The 14,219-nt window shown below is 38.1% G+C and overlaps 1 protein-coding gene and 1 pseudogene across 4 annotated transcripts in view; one reads left to right on the forward strand and one right to left on the reverse strand.

Annotated features, from left to right (window-relative positions):
• Nkain2 (sodium/potassium transporting ATPase interacting 2) overlaps positions 1–14,219 on the reverse strand; it is a 1,138,750-nt gene that overhangs the window by 167,438 nt on the left and 957,093 nt on the right. The window lies entirely within an intron of this gene.
• On the forward strand, positions 6,925–7,707 carry LOC110563223 (small ribosomal subunit protein eS1-like; annotated as a pseudogene).

Here is a 14,219-nt window from a genome sequence, read left to right on the forward strand (position 1 = left end):
ATGGAGGGAATGAGGGAGTGGGCTCCAGTTGGGACACAAAGTTAATAAGCTGTAACTAATATTAAAAAAATAAAAATTTAATTAAACAAAAAAAGAAAAAGAGGCCATAAATTTGAAAGAGAGCAAGGAGGGATGCATGGAAGGGTTTGAAGAGAAGAAAGGGAAAGAGACAATGATGTATATTATAATCTCAAAATATTAAAAAAGTATTTTAAGAACAAAGCATTCTTCCCGTGCAAGAAACCACATCCCCATTTCCTGCCTTGGCAACATTCTTCAAACAAAATTCATTCTTGTTTGTTCTGTAGACTTTTGTTCATCATAGGTTTCCATGTTGTTTTGGAAATGTGTTTTTTCTCTGGGAGGGAATACATTAAAACTTTTCATTGGCTAGCTTATGTTTCTGAATTTGAGAGCAGCTTGATAGTACTCTTTATACTAACACAGATATTCACTAGAAATAATGCATCCTCAGAAGGCGGAGTGGGCTGTGAGGGCTGTTGTGGAATTATTCTATGTTATGTGCTTTGGAAGAAACCACGTAATTAGGACTGGTGTTAAAAGGAAAACCAAAGGGAAAAATATGAAGCCTCAAAAAGCAAACACTGTTCACCTCCAACTTTTTTGACAGCAAACATGAATTTTACAGGCCTTGGTTTTACAAGCAAAGTCATAATATTTTCCAAAATATCTTGTTTCTCTCTATGTAAAGAGAAGATATGTTTGAGTGTGTACACAGGAAAGCTTCCTTATGATTTTTATCCAGGAATAACCTGTGGACCTCTGCCCTTGTCAACAAGACAAAAATTACACTAAGTAGTTTGCATGGTCTGTTCTAGAATTTTGACTCTTGAAAGTAATGTTTTGAACAGGGTTAACTAAAATAGCTTCTTCTATTATATTATCTCCCTTGATATTTTAGCTTATTTTTTTTTTACTTGCACATGTATATTTATTGCAATAAACATACAATGGTTAGTCACAGTAGCTAATTATGGAATCATTTAGCTTACTCTTTTAGAGTCCAAAGTTAGAGTGTATTTAAAATACGCCTATTTGTTGGTTTGCTTTATTTCTCATTTTACTTTATTACCAACATTAGTAAACGTAGCTATCTTAGTGTATTCATAAGAAAAGACGCAGTCACTGTAAAATTTAGTAAATTCAATCTCGGCACAGTTGAGAAATTTGCTCTATTAAAATTCTATATATCTTTCTTTGAAAGTGTAACTAAAAAAAAAAAAAGAAAAACAAACATTAGAAACCAATAGCTGCTTTTTAAAACCTTTGTCAACTTGCATGGGTGATTTTTTTGTATGCATGCATTTCTTATTGGAATTAATGAACATATTTCAGTTTGTTCTTTTAGGGAAAGCCTCTTGACAGTAAAGTGCCATTTAGAAGCAAAACTCAAAACTTTGGTATGAAATCTGACACTGATTCCAGTGAAATACAGTGGACCTAAAAGATAGAGGCAAAACATTAATTTTGAAATGAGAAATTTGAGTGCTTTCTTGAAAGAGTCATGAGCAGTTTTGAATGGTTATATGAATAGCAAGTTATTTTCTATTAATACGAAATATAAATTCCATTCTCTGGTTTATGAAGATTTCTCGTAGATGGAAATTAAATATACTTTGGTATATTTAGGTGGCATCACCTGTTACATTTGGTCCTTGCTCCTCTTTTATAAAGCCAGTTGAAGCAGCACTTCTTAGATGGTCCCCAGTAAAATTCTTTTTTTAAAAAAATATAATTTTATTTATATATTTATTTATTACAATTTATTCACTTTGTATCCCTGCTGCAGCCCTCTCACTGGGTCCTCCCAGTCTCACCCACCCTCTCTCCTCCCCTTCTATCTAACCCTAGCTATCAGGTCTCAGAACTGGATGCATTATCTTCCTCTGTGGCCTGGCAAGACTATACCTCCCAAGGGGAGATGATCAGAGAAAATCTTGTACAAAGTGGTTGTACAAGTTCTGAGTTCATGTCAGAGACAAATCCTTACTAGGAAACTCACTTGCAAACTGAGCAGCCCATGGGCTACATCTGAGCAGGGGTTCTAGGTCCTCTCCATGCATGGTCCTTAGTTGGGGTATTGTTCTCTGCAGGGTGCCTAGGCCCAGGAATTTTGGCTCTGTTCTCCTTGTGGAGTTCCTGTCCCTCCAGGTCTTTCTATATCCCTCTTCTTCTGTGAGGATCCTTGCACTGTGGCCAAAGTTTGGCTAGGAGTCTCAGTAAGGAGAAACATTTTCTATAAATGCTGAATATCACTTTTCTTACATTCTCTAAAGTCCCAGCTCAAACTGTCATCCAGTTTTGGGACTTATTTTCTTATAACTACATTATTATGGGAGAATATTCACTATAGCAGAAGCAAGAGCTACTATTATCTAAAAGAAAACCAAGTAAATGAAAGAATAGTTCTGTCTTTTTAGTAACTCAGTCAAATTAAGCAATGACATCTTGTGTTCATAGGTACTGAGGAGGACACTGGTTCTTGCTATTGATTAACCCATTTAAACACTAAGTTTCAGCATCTACTATTTTGACTTTTTAAACTTTTCTTTTAAAATCTCGAGTATTCATTACAACAACCCTGCCAACTTCCTGCCACTCATTAACAGCAACGATGATGACACCAATACTACTAAAGAAATAGATACTCTCAATTTATCTTCATCATTTATTCTCACACATGGAATTAAATGAATTAAGGGAAGAATATAAAGTCTCAGGCATACTTTACCCCACGCAGGCAGACAATTTATTCAACAATATATAATAATTCCCTTTGTTAGAAATCCAGAAACCAGTTGAAAAACGGCTGTGTTTCATTTGAATTCAAAGCTAGCTGTGAAACAGTAGAAGAATTCATGGTTTTCATACCTTATAATCTGTTATTAGGTTCACTAAAGTGAGTAACAGGATTGGGATAAACTCCCAACTCTCGGATTCTTTGAAGGAAAGAAAAGGAAGAACAAAACTTAGTTATGCTCATTCAGATACTTTGGTTGACTCCTTAAGGGAGTGACTTCTGTCTTGTCTGTATGTCTCTATTGACATCACTTGGAAGCAAGCTTATATCCACTGAAAACAGGAGTGATACTTTAGGACATTATATTCATAACCAACACAGTCCTTCCTCTGGCCCACGAAAGAATGAGAAGGCAAAACACCTAGAACTCCCCGCATTTCTGGCTGGAGGAAAATAATTTGAGTTTTTATAATAATCAGGTTGGGGTGTGGATGGTTCTGACTGGCTCCTCTTCTGCATGCTTTGTAGCACTGATGGGAACAGGCACACTCTATAGACTGCTGATAATAAAAGAGAGCTGGGCTATTACGAATGAAGATACTACCAACATGGATGAGCAAATGTCCTTATTGTATAGTTGAGCATATTTTGGTTACATGCTAAGGAGCAGTATAGCTGGATCTTGAGGAAGCACTATTCCTAATTTTCTGAGAAAGCACCAGATTGATTTCCAAAGTAGTTGTACAAGTTTACAGTCCCACCAGCAGGGGAGGAGGGTTTCCCTTTCTCCACATCCATCCTCTCCAGCATGTATTCTCACTTGAGTTTTTTTTTGATCTTAGCCATGCTGATGGGTGTAAGGTGAAGTCTCAGGGCTGTTTTGATATGCATTTCCCTGCTGACTAAGGAAGTTGAACATTTCTTTAAGTGTTTCTCTGCCATCTGATATTTCTCTATTGAGAATTCTCTGTTTAGCTCTGTACCCCATTTTTAAATTGGATTAATTGATTTGTTGCATCTTAACTTCTTGAGTTCTTTATATATTCTGGATATCAATCCTCTTTCAGATATAGGGTTGGTGAAGATACTTTCCCAGTGTGTAGGCTGGTGTATTGTTCTGATGACAGCGTCCTTTGCTTTACAGAAGCTTTTCAGCTTTGCGAGGTCCCATTTATTGATTGTTGATCTTAGAGCCTGTGCTGTTGGTGTTCTGTTCAGGAAGTTGTCTCCTGTGCCAATGAGTTCAAGACTCTTCTCCACTTTTTTTTTTCTAACAAGTTTAGTGTGTCTGGTTTTATGTTGAGGTCTTTGATCCACTTGGACTTTAGCTTTGGGCAGGGTGATAAGTATGGATCTATGTGCATTTTTCTACATGTAGATATTCAGTTAGACCACTACCATTTGTTGAAGATGCTGTCTTTTTCCATTGTATGGTTTTGGCATCTTTGTCAAAAATCAGGTGGAAGTTGGTTTGTGTGTTTATTTCTGGGTCTTCTATTTGATTGCATTGATCCACCGTAAGGTTTCTATACTAATACCATGAAGTTTTTATTAGTGTTGCTCTATATAGTACAGCTTGAGATCAGGGACTGAAATACCTCCAGAAGATCAGATGTTCCTCAACTGAGAAATGGATACAGAAATTGTGGTACCTTTATACAATGGAACACTGCTGAGCAATTAAAAACAAGGAAATCATGAAATTTGCAGGCAAATTTCATGGGAAGTAGAAAAGATCATCCTGAGTGAGGTATCTCAGAAACATAAAGACACACATGATATATTCTCACTTATAAGTGAATATTAGCCATATAATATAGGATAAACATACTAAAATCTGTGCATTTAAAGAAGCTAGCAAGGAGGAGGACCCTGGGTGAGATGTTCAATCCTCATTCAGAGAGGCAAACATGATAGACATTGGAAGAGGGAGAAAACAGGGAACAGGGGAGGAGTCTACCACAGAGGGCCTCTGAAAGACTCTACCCAGCAGGGTCTCAAAGCAGATGCTGAGACTCATGACCAATCTTTGGGCAGGATGCAGAGAATCTTATGAAAGAAGGGAGAGATAGAAAGACCTGGAGGGGACAGGAGCTCCACAAGGAGAACAACAGAACCAAAAATTCTGGGCCTAGGGGTATTTTCTGAGACTGATACTCTAACCAAGGACCATGCATGGAGAATCCCTAGAATCCCTAGAATCCCTGCACAGATGTAGCCCATGGCAGCTCAGTGTCCAAGTAGGTTCCCTAGTAAGGGGAACATGAGCTGTCTCTAACATGAACTCAATGGCTGGCTCTTTGATCACCTCTCCTTGAAGGAGGTCGTGGATAGCCTTACTAGGCCACAGAAAAGGACAACGAAGCCCGCCTTGATGAGACCTGATAGGCTAGGATCAGATGGAAGGGGAGGAGGCTTCCCCTTCAATGGAGGGGGGAAGGGCTTGGAGCATGTTAAGAGAAGAGGGAGGAAGGGTGGGATTGGGAGAGGATGAGGGAGGGGTTACAGGTGGGATATAAAGTAATAAATTGTAATACAAATAAATAAATTGTAATAAATAAAAAATAAAAATAAATAGAAAAGAGAGCTGGGCAGTTTGTGACAATTTCAAAGAGCCTGCAATGTTATGGACACACAGCAAGGTAACAAGAGAATGTGGGTTCTTAATAGAGAAACTACCAAGTTTGCAAGTAGAGAGGCAGCACAACATTGAAGACACACCCCCAGAAACTGGTTAAGTAGATTCTTTAATCTCTATATAGGCTATTCAGTGAACATCCTCCCTGTACAATGTCAGTTCATGGTGTTCGGGAAAAGTTTCCATATTTTCAAGTGCATGAAATGAAAGTTACAAAGTATTTAAAGAAGAAGCCATGGCGCATAAAGTACAGCTACAGAAATTTATCCTGTAGTCATGATGGTATATGAAGGATCTGACAAGTAATTCAAAATAATCATCGTAAACGAGCTTAACATCTTAGAACCATTACAAATGACCCAAATAAGATTATTTATAATGAGGTTAAAATACAAAAATGGAACCAAATGAAAATAAGAGTTGAAAAACACAATAATTCAATTGATAAATTCACTAAAAAGTCTTCAATGGAAAATCTGAGTTTAGCATCACAATCACAAACTAAAAGAGAAACTATTTGAAATGCTACAGAGAACAGAGAAAAACAAAATATTGAAGAGAGCCAAAGGCAGTAAACTGATGTAAGAGACTTTCAAAGTACTTGGTGTAATACAACTTCTTATTTAAGGCCACACTTCCTGTCTACACCTTTTATTGAGCAGGGAGACATTAGGACTAATGCTCCTCTTCTCTTCTCTTCTCTTCTCTTCTTTTTTTTTCCAAAAAATTCAACCAAATAGAGCTAAAAGCACTGCCCAGATATAAACATTGTAAGCAGAAATATGATTGATTGACAAAATTCAGAAGCGGAAATAATTTAGCAGAAAAATGCCTCAGAGCTGTTTCAGAAAATTCTTCATAATGCTCTCAAAAGGTGAAGGAGATAGATGTTGGTCTCACATTAAATGCTGCTGTAGACACCTTTGGCAGCAAATTATTTCATGCTTGATATTCCTAAGACTCATCACTATGATGATGAAAGTAGAGATAATGTTAGCAGCTTCCCTTTCTGGCTTATGGAGCCTGATATCCGCCATTAGCTGGAGACATGCAACACTGCACACTTGTAAGTCCTCAGCGTTTTATAGCAATATCTGTGAGTACCAAGAAAGGATGCTAATGAAATACAAAAAGATGGCCACTGGAATTTTCTTCTTCATAATAAGAATTGGGTACAGGCATTAAGAATGACATTCTACCGCATTTCATAAATATTTACAACAGTTCTCCATCTTTTTAAACAACAGCGTCTATTGTCAAGATCAGACAAAATATTGTGTGGTATTTGATGGCTAGTTTAATGTTAAAGCCATCTATCCTTTTTCTGGTTTTAAATAATTTAAATTTGTAACTACCTGGACTGCCCCCAGATTCATTACAATTTAATTATATACATTGCAGCTCACCTAGAAAAGCTCAAAATGTAATGGCAGCTTTAGTTGCTGGGGATAAAATCAACAGGCATTAAGAGAACGAGGTTTTTTTTGTTGTTGTTGTTGTTGTTTTGGGCTCTCTGAGCAGCACCATGGTTGTCATCAAAAACAAATACCTGAAGAAAGCTTGAGAAAGGGTACAAAGAAAAAGGTTGGTCGATCCATTTTTGCAGAAAGGTTGGTATGCTGTGAAGGCTCTCTGTACGTTCAACACTAAAATCAATGGAAACACCCTAGTCAAAAGAACTTTGGGGACCAAAATTTCATCTGATGGCCTCAGGGGTCATGAATTTGAAGTGAGCCTTGCTGATCAAGATGAATTTGTGTTTAGGAAATTCAAGCTAATTACTGATGATGATAAGGGCAAAATCTGTCTGACCAACTTCTGTGGCATGGATCTTATCTGAGACAAAAATGTGGCTATTGTCAAACCGTGGCAGATTATGGTTAAAGCTCATGTTGACATTAAGACAACTGACAGTTATATGTTCCACCCATTCTGGGCTGTTTTCCCTTTTAAAACAATGCAACAATCAGATACTCAGGATGTCCTATGTGCACCATCAACAGTTCAGCCAGATCTGGAAGAAGATGATCAAAGTCATGACCCCAAGAGTGCAGACAAGTGACTTGAAGGAAGTGGTAAATAATTAGATTCCAGCTAGCAATGGAAAAGGCATAGAAAAGGCTTGCCGGTCCATTCATCTTCTTCATGATTTGTTCGTTAGACAAGCAAAAATGCTGAAGAACCCAAATTTTAATTGGGAAAACTCACGCAACTCTATGGTGAAGGTGGTATTTCTGGGAAAACTACTAATGGCAAGACAGATGCCAAAGTTCAACAAGCTAGTGAATGTAAACTATCAGTACAATAATTTATTTAAAAATCCAGATTTTTTAATAGTGATGCATAAAAATTCCTATCTGCGAGAGCATGTGCAAGAGAGACTGAGGGGGAGGGTAGAGGAGAGGATATTTTTTAAACCGAGAAAAAAGATGTGCTTAAAATTCCTGTACGCCAGTCTCAAGATTCTCAGCATCAGGCAGTGTAGTTACAGCAGGGTTTTAACAGGATGAGCTATACAGATTTTCTGCCTGGGAAGGAATGAGTTAGTGTAAAAAATAGATTGTCAATTAAGCATGAGTTGAAAGTTCAGTTTTCAGAAGATCCTGAACTTATGTCTCACATTTTGAGAAACAGATCCTGAGGAAGAACAGAAATAGACGAAGGCTAAAGAAAAGAAGAAAAACTTACATAAGCCAACTGTATGAGTTTCTCTACCCATGTCACTGGCTCACGTAAATGCCAGACATCATTTTATATACAGCCTAGATACAGCAGACGTTGGCATTTAAGTATAGATTGCTATGAGAGAAAATTGCCCTTGAATGAGAAAGGAAGTTTACTGGTGAGAAAAAATGATTTTCCCCAGTTAACAGTTAAAAGCCCAATAATAGAAATGTTTTCAAGCAGAGGTTGTAGGGTAGGAAAAGAGAAGAGCTATAATGATACCTCAGTTCCCATCTGAAAAGAAAGAAAATCAGCTTCAGTTTAAATTGCAATGTGTGGGTTGTGTACACAGAGCCTTCTCCTCCCTCTCGCCTCAAACCTCAGGCTTCATGTTAAATGGGACAAATCACATCGTTCGTAGTTCTGCTCTGCTTGGTACAGCTGCTGGCTGCAGGTGGTGCCCTAAAAATATATTGTTTGTTTATTTTGTGTTGTAACTGTCTCCAGAAAAGTGCAACTGCTCCCTTCCCTTTGTGGCGGTGAACTGCGAGATGAAAGACTAAGACCTCTGCCAAACCCAGCATGAAAAGGCCCAAATAAGAGGCCCAGGTAGTGCTTGAGGCTCAGCTTCTGTTAAGTTCCATTTTCTTTGGATTCATGAAGCAAAGCTGACAAGCAGACTATCTGTCATCAGAGTCTCTTGACTGGGTCTCAGTAAAGCACAGCCAAGCTACAAACTGCCTTTGTAGGGGAGGGGGGGTTAGTTGAGCTGCTTTGAGATTAACATCTGTAAACACACGGGGCAGAAAAGAAAAAAAAATCAATAATACATCACAGAAGCAAAACAGAAGCAGAGACTAATCCAGGTAAATGTTCACGTAGATTATGAAAATAGTTTTTAATGATTTTTACTTCATAACTTGCATGCTCAAATAGTCTCACCAGTCATATTGGCAAAGCACTCAGGAGTAATTCTGTTCATCCTACAGTTGTTGAACACAACATAATAATTTATATGTAAAACCATCTTACACACTATGTTCAAAATAATGATATATGAGGTTTATGTTATCCATTAATGTAAATGACTACTCTAGTCATTTTTCAGTAGGTGAGTTCTCAAAACAATAAACCTCCTTAAGGGTAAGGACTTACATAAGGTAATTGGTACGAAGGCAAGAGTGACAACAGTAATTTCGTGCCAAGAAATTTTTGGCAAGGCATTTCTTGCTATTGAAAAAAAATGTAATCAATAAGATTCTGATAAAAACAGATTTTTCAAATCTAGAGGATAATTAAGTAAAATATAAACTAAGAATGATTTTATAAAAAAAGAACTTTAGAAACCTATTGTCTTCTAGTAACTAAGTCACTAAAGGCTTTCTAAAATTTAGTGACATAAATGTATTTAGATTATTAATAGGAGAGGAAATATGTTAGCTAAAGAGTGGACCTCTGACCAGCAACCATCATGCCCCAGTGCCACACAACTCCGTCCTCCTCACATTCGGATATAAGGTCAATGACCACCCACCAGGCCTTGGTTCTCATTCTTCATATTTGTGTATACTTTGTGGAGGAGTGATCACACTGATCATGCTGTAGATGCTCTAGGCACGCGTAGGATGTAGACACACACCGTGTGCTTTCTTTCTTCATAAGAACTGATGTTGGCAGGAGTCAAGGCTTCGCTGTTGCTCCAGTGATACAAATAAGTGCTCTCAGCTGATATTGTTCAGAGGCTGAATGACTGCAAAGCTGGTTCCAGCTCTGAGCAGGTGAAGAGGAATGTACAGTTTCAATTCAAATCTACTCAACTTCAAGCCGCTGTTCAGAAATGGCAGCTTTTATCAATCGAAAGTTACAGGCTGTGACATACATGGTTATTTCTTTAGCTGTGTGTTTGTTTTTATCTTGAAATCAGGTCTGGCTGATACGGGTAGCTGTAAAAAACATCTAAACTCATGGCTGTCCTCTTGCTGAGGATTCAGAAAAAGAGGTAAAAGAGTGATGGTGAATGAGATGAATGGCCAACATGGGCCAATAATGAGGTAACGATGCTTAAGAGACCTCCCCTATCCTTGGACTTGGAGAGGGGGATGGGAGGAGATAAAGGAAGGAGGGTGGGATTGGGAAGAGATGAGGGAGGGGACCACAACTCTGATACAAAGTGAATAAACTGTAATAAATAAAAAAATAAAAATTTAATTTAATTAAAAAAGAGATGGAATTGTTGAGACTCAATGAATGAGAACAGAGAGAGAGAGAACCATACATTTCAGGATGTAAGAGGCAAAAGGACTTGAAAATATCCTTGGAGCAGTGATACTCTGACTTCCTATCAGTGTAGGAAGCAACTGAAGTCCTGAGTGAATGTGTATTGTTTGATACGAGCTCAATCATGTCAAGCACTTCTGTGTCTTAGGTCCATGGGCAATGACAAAGCTCTCCCTAGAATGGGCTCAGGAAAGCAGCCAAGCCTTGGGCTGGTTGCTGTGGGCATGTTGATAATGTGTGCAGAAAATGTCACCGTAGTTTCCTCTCTGCAGTTGCTTCCAGCCTGAAGCCTGCTTCCTACAGACAGCAAGCAAACCTGCCTCTTTGTCAGGCTGTATATGATACCTTCACCTCCTTGTTCAGCTGTATGCAGTAACCCACTTCCCTGTTCAACTCTATGTAATAATAAACATACTGAGTTCCCAGGGAGCAGTGGTAATGGCTTCTCCACCAGAGAGCTCAGAATACCAAATCTCTAATTTCCTGTGCAAGTGTCTATTTTTCTATTTTTTCTTCATTTCCTTACCACCGTCTGTAGATCAACGCCTGAGGTCTGGCAGAGCTTGCAACATCAGGACTTGGGATCTAGATATGCAATAGGTACTATCTCAGACACCCATGTGACAGCTGCTTGTCCGGGTAGAATCAAGTCATTGTACAGTAAGACAAGACTGAGTTGTAAACTCATTAGTGTCTAAAGCTGTGACATAATTGGTGAGAGTAGTGACTAATATTAAGAGGAAAAAGCAGAGGTGAAAACCTGCAGCCATAATGGTATGAGGAGAAGACTAGGGTGAGAATGACCAGGCCCAGGAATGGTGTTGTCTTGCTGAACAGAAGCCTGTGTGGGCTGACAAACAGTTTAAGTCCTATTTATAAGACTGGTAAAAGTGAAAGGTACAGACAGAATATCACAGATGGCTCCTTCCTACTGTGTAAACACTGTTCAGCGTTAGTGTATTTGCCCATGTTTTTATTCTTTTTCTCTCAAGTACAGCATGCCAAACAATAAATTATCTTTCACATTATGGCTGTCAGTATAAATCATGTTTACATCTTTCCTTTGAGAATTTGTTGCTCTTATTTAAAAACAGAAGCACATTTTACTATGTTTCTCTACCACTGTATTAGATGGTTTGACAAAGAGGAAAATGAGATGAAATACTTCTGCCTAAGACCTCTGCATCATATTAATTGATTAGGACCAGGATGGCATTCTAAATAATATTGTACATTACAGATGAAGATGGTAACCTGCTAGTCCAGGTCAAAAACTTGCAATGATTTCCACAAAATATATGCTCTGGTAGACATTAGCATGATTGCTTATTTAGGAGACATTTGTGATTTAGTACAACTAATTTAGTTCTGAATTTTTTTTTTTGGTTATAAAGTTCAGTATAAGAAATATGATCTGAATTTAGTTCTTTGCATAACACCTTGCATATGATCTCCATTTAAACTTATTATTAAAGAAACATGATCATTTGTGATTTGTTGCATTCTATTATCCTTACTTCATCTTAAGCATATTTATACTTTTATTCTCTGCTTTCAAACATTGAGATAAATAGGATGACCTTAGAGGGCGAGTGAATTCTTCAAACATTCCACACAGAAGCAGCTCTTGTACACGGGTGATAATAGCTGATAAAGGATGCGGTGGGCTAGTGATGCAGGGACAGAGTGGCATTGTGCTGGCTTTATTTATCAGAGTTCTATCTGGAGAAAAGGTGGAGTTAGAAATTATTTGCCTTGTTTTTGCACATCACTGTGAGTTAACCTGGAAAGTTTATAGTACCTTTGAGGGGCTGTGAAAGGAACTGAACTAAGGAGAAAATAAAGGATGATTCCTGCATTCAGTCTCAAGGCAATTTCTTTAACATTTAGTTCATAATTACAAAGTCTTTTATTATGCAGTTGGTGCTCAGATTTAAGGGTAGATACTCCTGGATCGTGAATATTTTACCTTCTATTTCTCAATTTGCAAGTAGGGGAAACCAGAAAAAGATAATAACAAACAACCCCCCCAGCACTTAATTTGTCTTCTGAGGCTATTTGAGCTTTTGCATTCTGCTTGCCCACAGATGTACTAACAAGTTTCCAAGGACACAGCAGCAAAAAGCAGGATGAATGAAAGGACCTGCTATTAACATTGTTTCAACTAGTAGTATTTGTTTCTATTTAGAGACAGTACACCTGGGGATCTAAAATTAGTTTGTAGAACTTTTGTTATTTTCTGTTTGGAAGACATGGTTGTCTCAGGAAATGCCATCTGATTCCATTTCTATTCTTTTTTTTTCTTTGACCTCGGGGGAACTACCTGTTTACACTCATATTTGCTTCTCCTTCCCACATGCTTTGAATATTTGTAGGAACTATTGTGATACTGCAAAACACCAAATCTCCTATGTTTACTGAGTTGCTGTCCTTTACATGCTCTCTGAGTCTTTGTTCCTAGGAGAACCGGAGCTAGAGGCATTCACCAGCATTGCAGATATGTGTACAAACTGAGCCTACCATCTCTGGGTACAGCCAACAGCTGAGTGGTATAGGAACTATGGTTCTTCTAACAACAGAGCCCCACACTCCAGCATGTCTCAAAGTTAAGCTCGACCTTCTGGGGTTACATAACAACTGAATCCAGTTCCACGAGTACTTCTAACAACCGAGCCCCATGATGTAGTACTTCTAACAACTGAGCCCAGAACTGTGGGTGTATCTGAGTCCAGCACATCACTTCCAGCTAACAGTAAAGCCTAGCATTACAGCTGCTGGCTATTGGAGCTGGAAGAAGGAAGAAGGTTTCTCCTGCTGACCATTTTCCCTTGTAAGGAGCCAGGAGTTTTGTTCTGAGAAGGAAACTATTTTTCCGTCTTTGACACTGGACTAGGAATCTGATGACCCAGTTCTCATTTTCACATCCTCACCAAATCACTAGTTACTGTTGAAATGTAGTAGTCACAGCACAGAAGCACAGACACACAGGTTTATTGGTAATAAGCTATTTCTGCTGTAGGCCGGACCTGGAGGAAAACATTTCAGAAGGCGGAGCAGTGAGAGCTGCATGACCTTCCTTCTATTAGTGAATCAATTTCCCTGAGCAGAGCTGTGTGACCATCTTGCTATTGAGGATCAGTTGTCCTGAACAGGCCTGTGTGGCCACGCTGGCCTTAGTTAGGTGATGCTCTTCCCTCATTAGAGCTGTGATGCCATCTTGATAGTAGGGAACTGTCTTTCCTGATTGGTCTTCATCTGTTTCTGAGAAATTCAGAGCTTTAGTCACACCAGATGTGAAAAGAAAAGGAAGACACCTGTATTTCTAGGCAAAACTCTGAAAATGACGACCACCCAAGACTATCCTTCAAGTTTGCATAAACTAAATTATAGCAGGTCTTAGAAATGTAAATTTCAGGTCAACCCTGACAACTGCTTTAGAAAATTGCTCATTTCTGCCCCTACATAGTCTCAAAAGTGTCAATCAAAAAAAAAAGTTACCTGAAATCTATGTGTGTTGGAGACTATTGCTTGATATTTTCAACTTTAGTTGAGAGAGAAACCTTGTGGAAAATTCATTGATCATATATCCATTGATTGATTTCTGAGCTCATGTGTCTTGTTGATTTGTGTGTTTGTTATTATGGCAGTACTACACAATTTTAATCACTATGCTATCATAATATAGGATAAATACTTGATAACTGATAGGTGTAGCTTTGACTTTTTAAAGATTTTTTTTTATTATTCAGGGTAAATTATGACTTCATATGACCTGGAGGGCTGTTTATTCTGTTTTTCTAAACACTGTTATGGAGTATTGATTAGTATTGTGCTTAATCTAAATGTTTTTTTTTTGTTTTGTTTTTTTTTTTTGTTTTT

The sequence above is a fragment of the Meriones unguiculatus genome, chromosome 20 (genome assembly GCF_030254825.1).
Source record: "Meriones unguiculatus strain TT.TT164.6M chromosome 20, Bangor_MerUng_6.1, whole genome shotgun sequence".
Lineage (NCBI taxonomy): Eukaryota > Metazoa > Chordata > Mammalia > Rodentia > Muridae > Meriones > Meriones unguiculatus.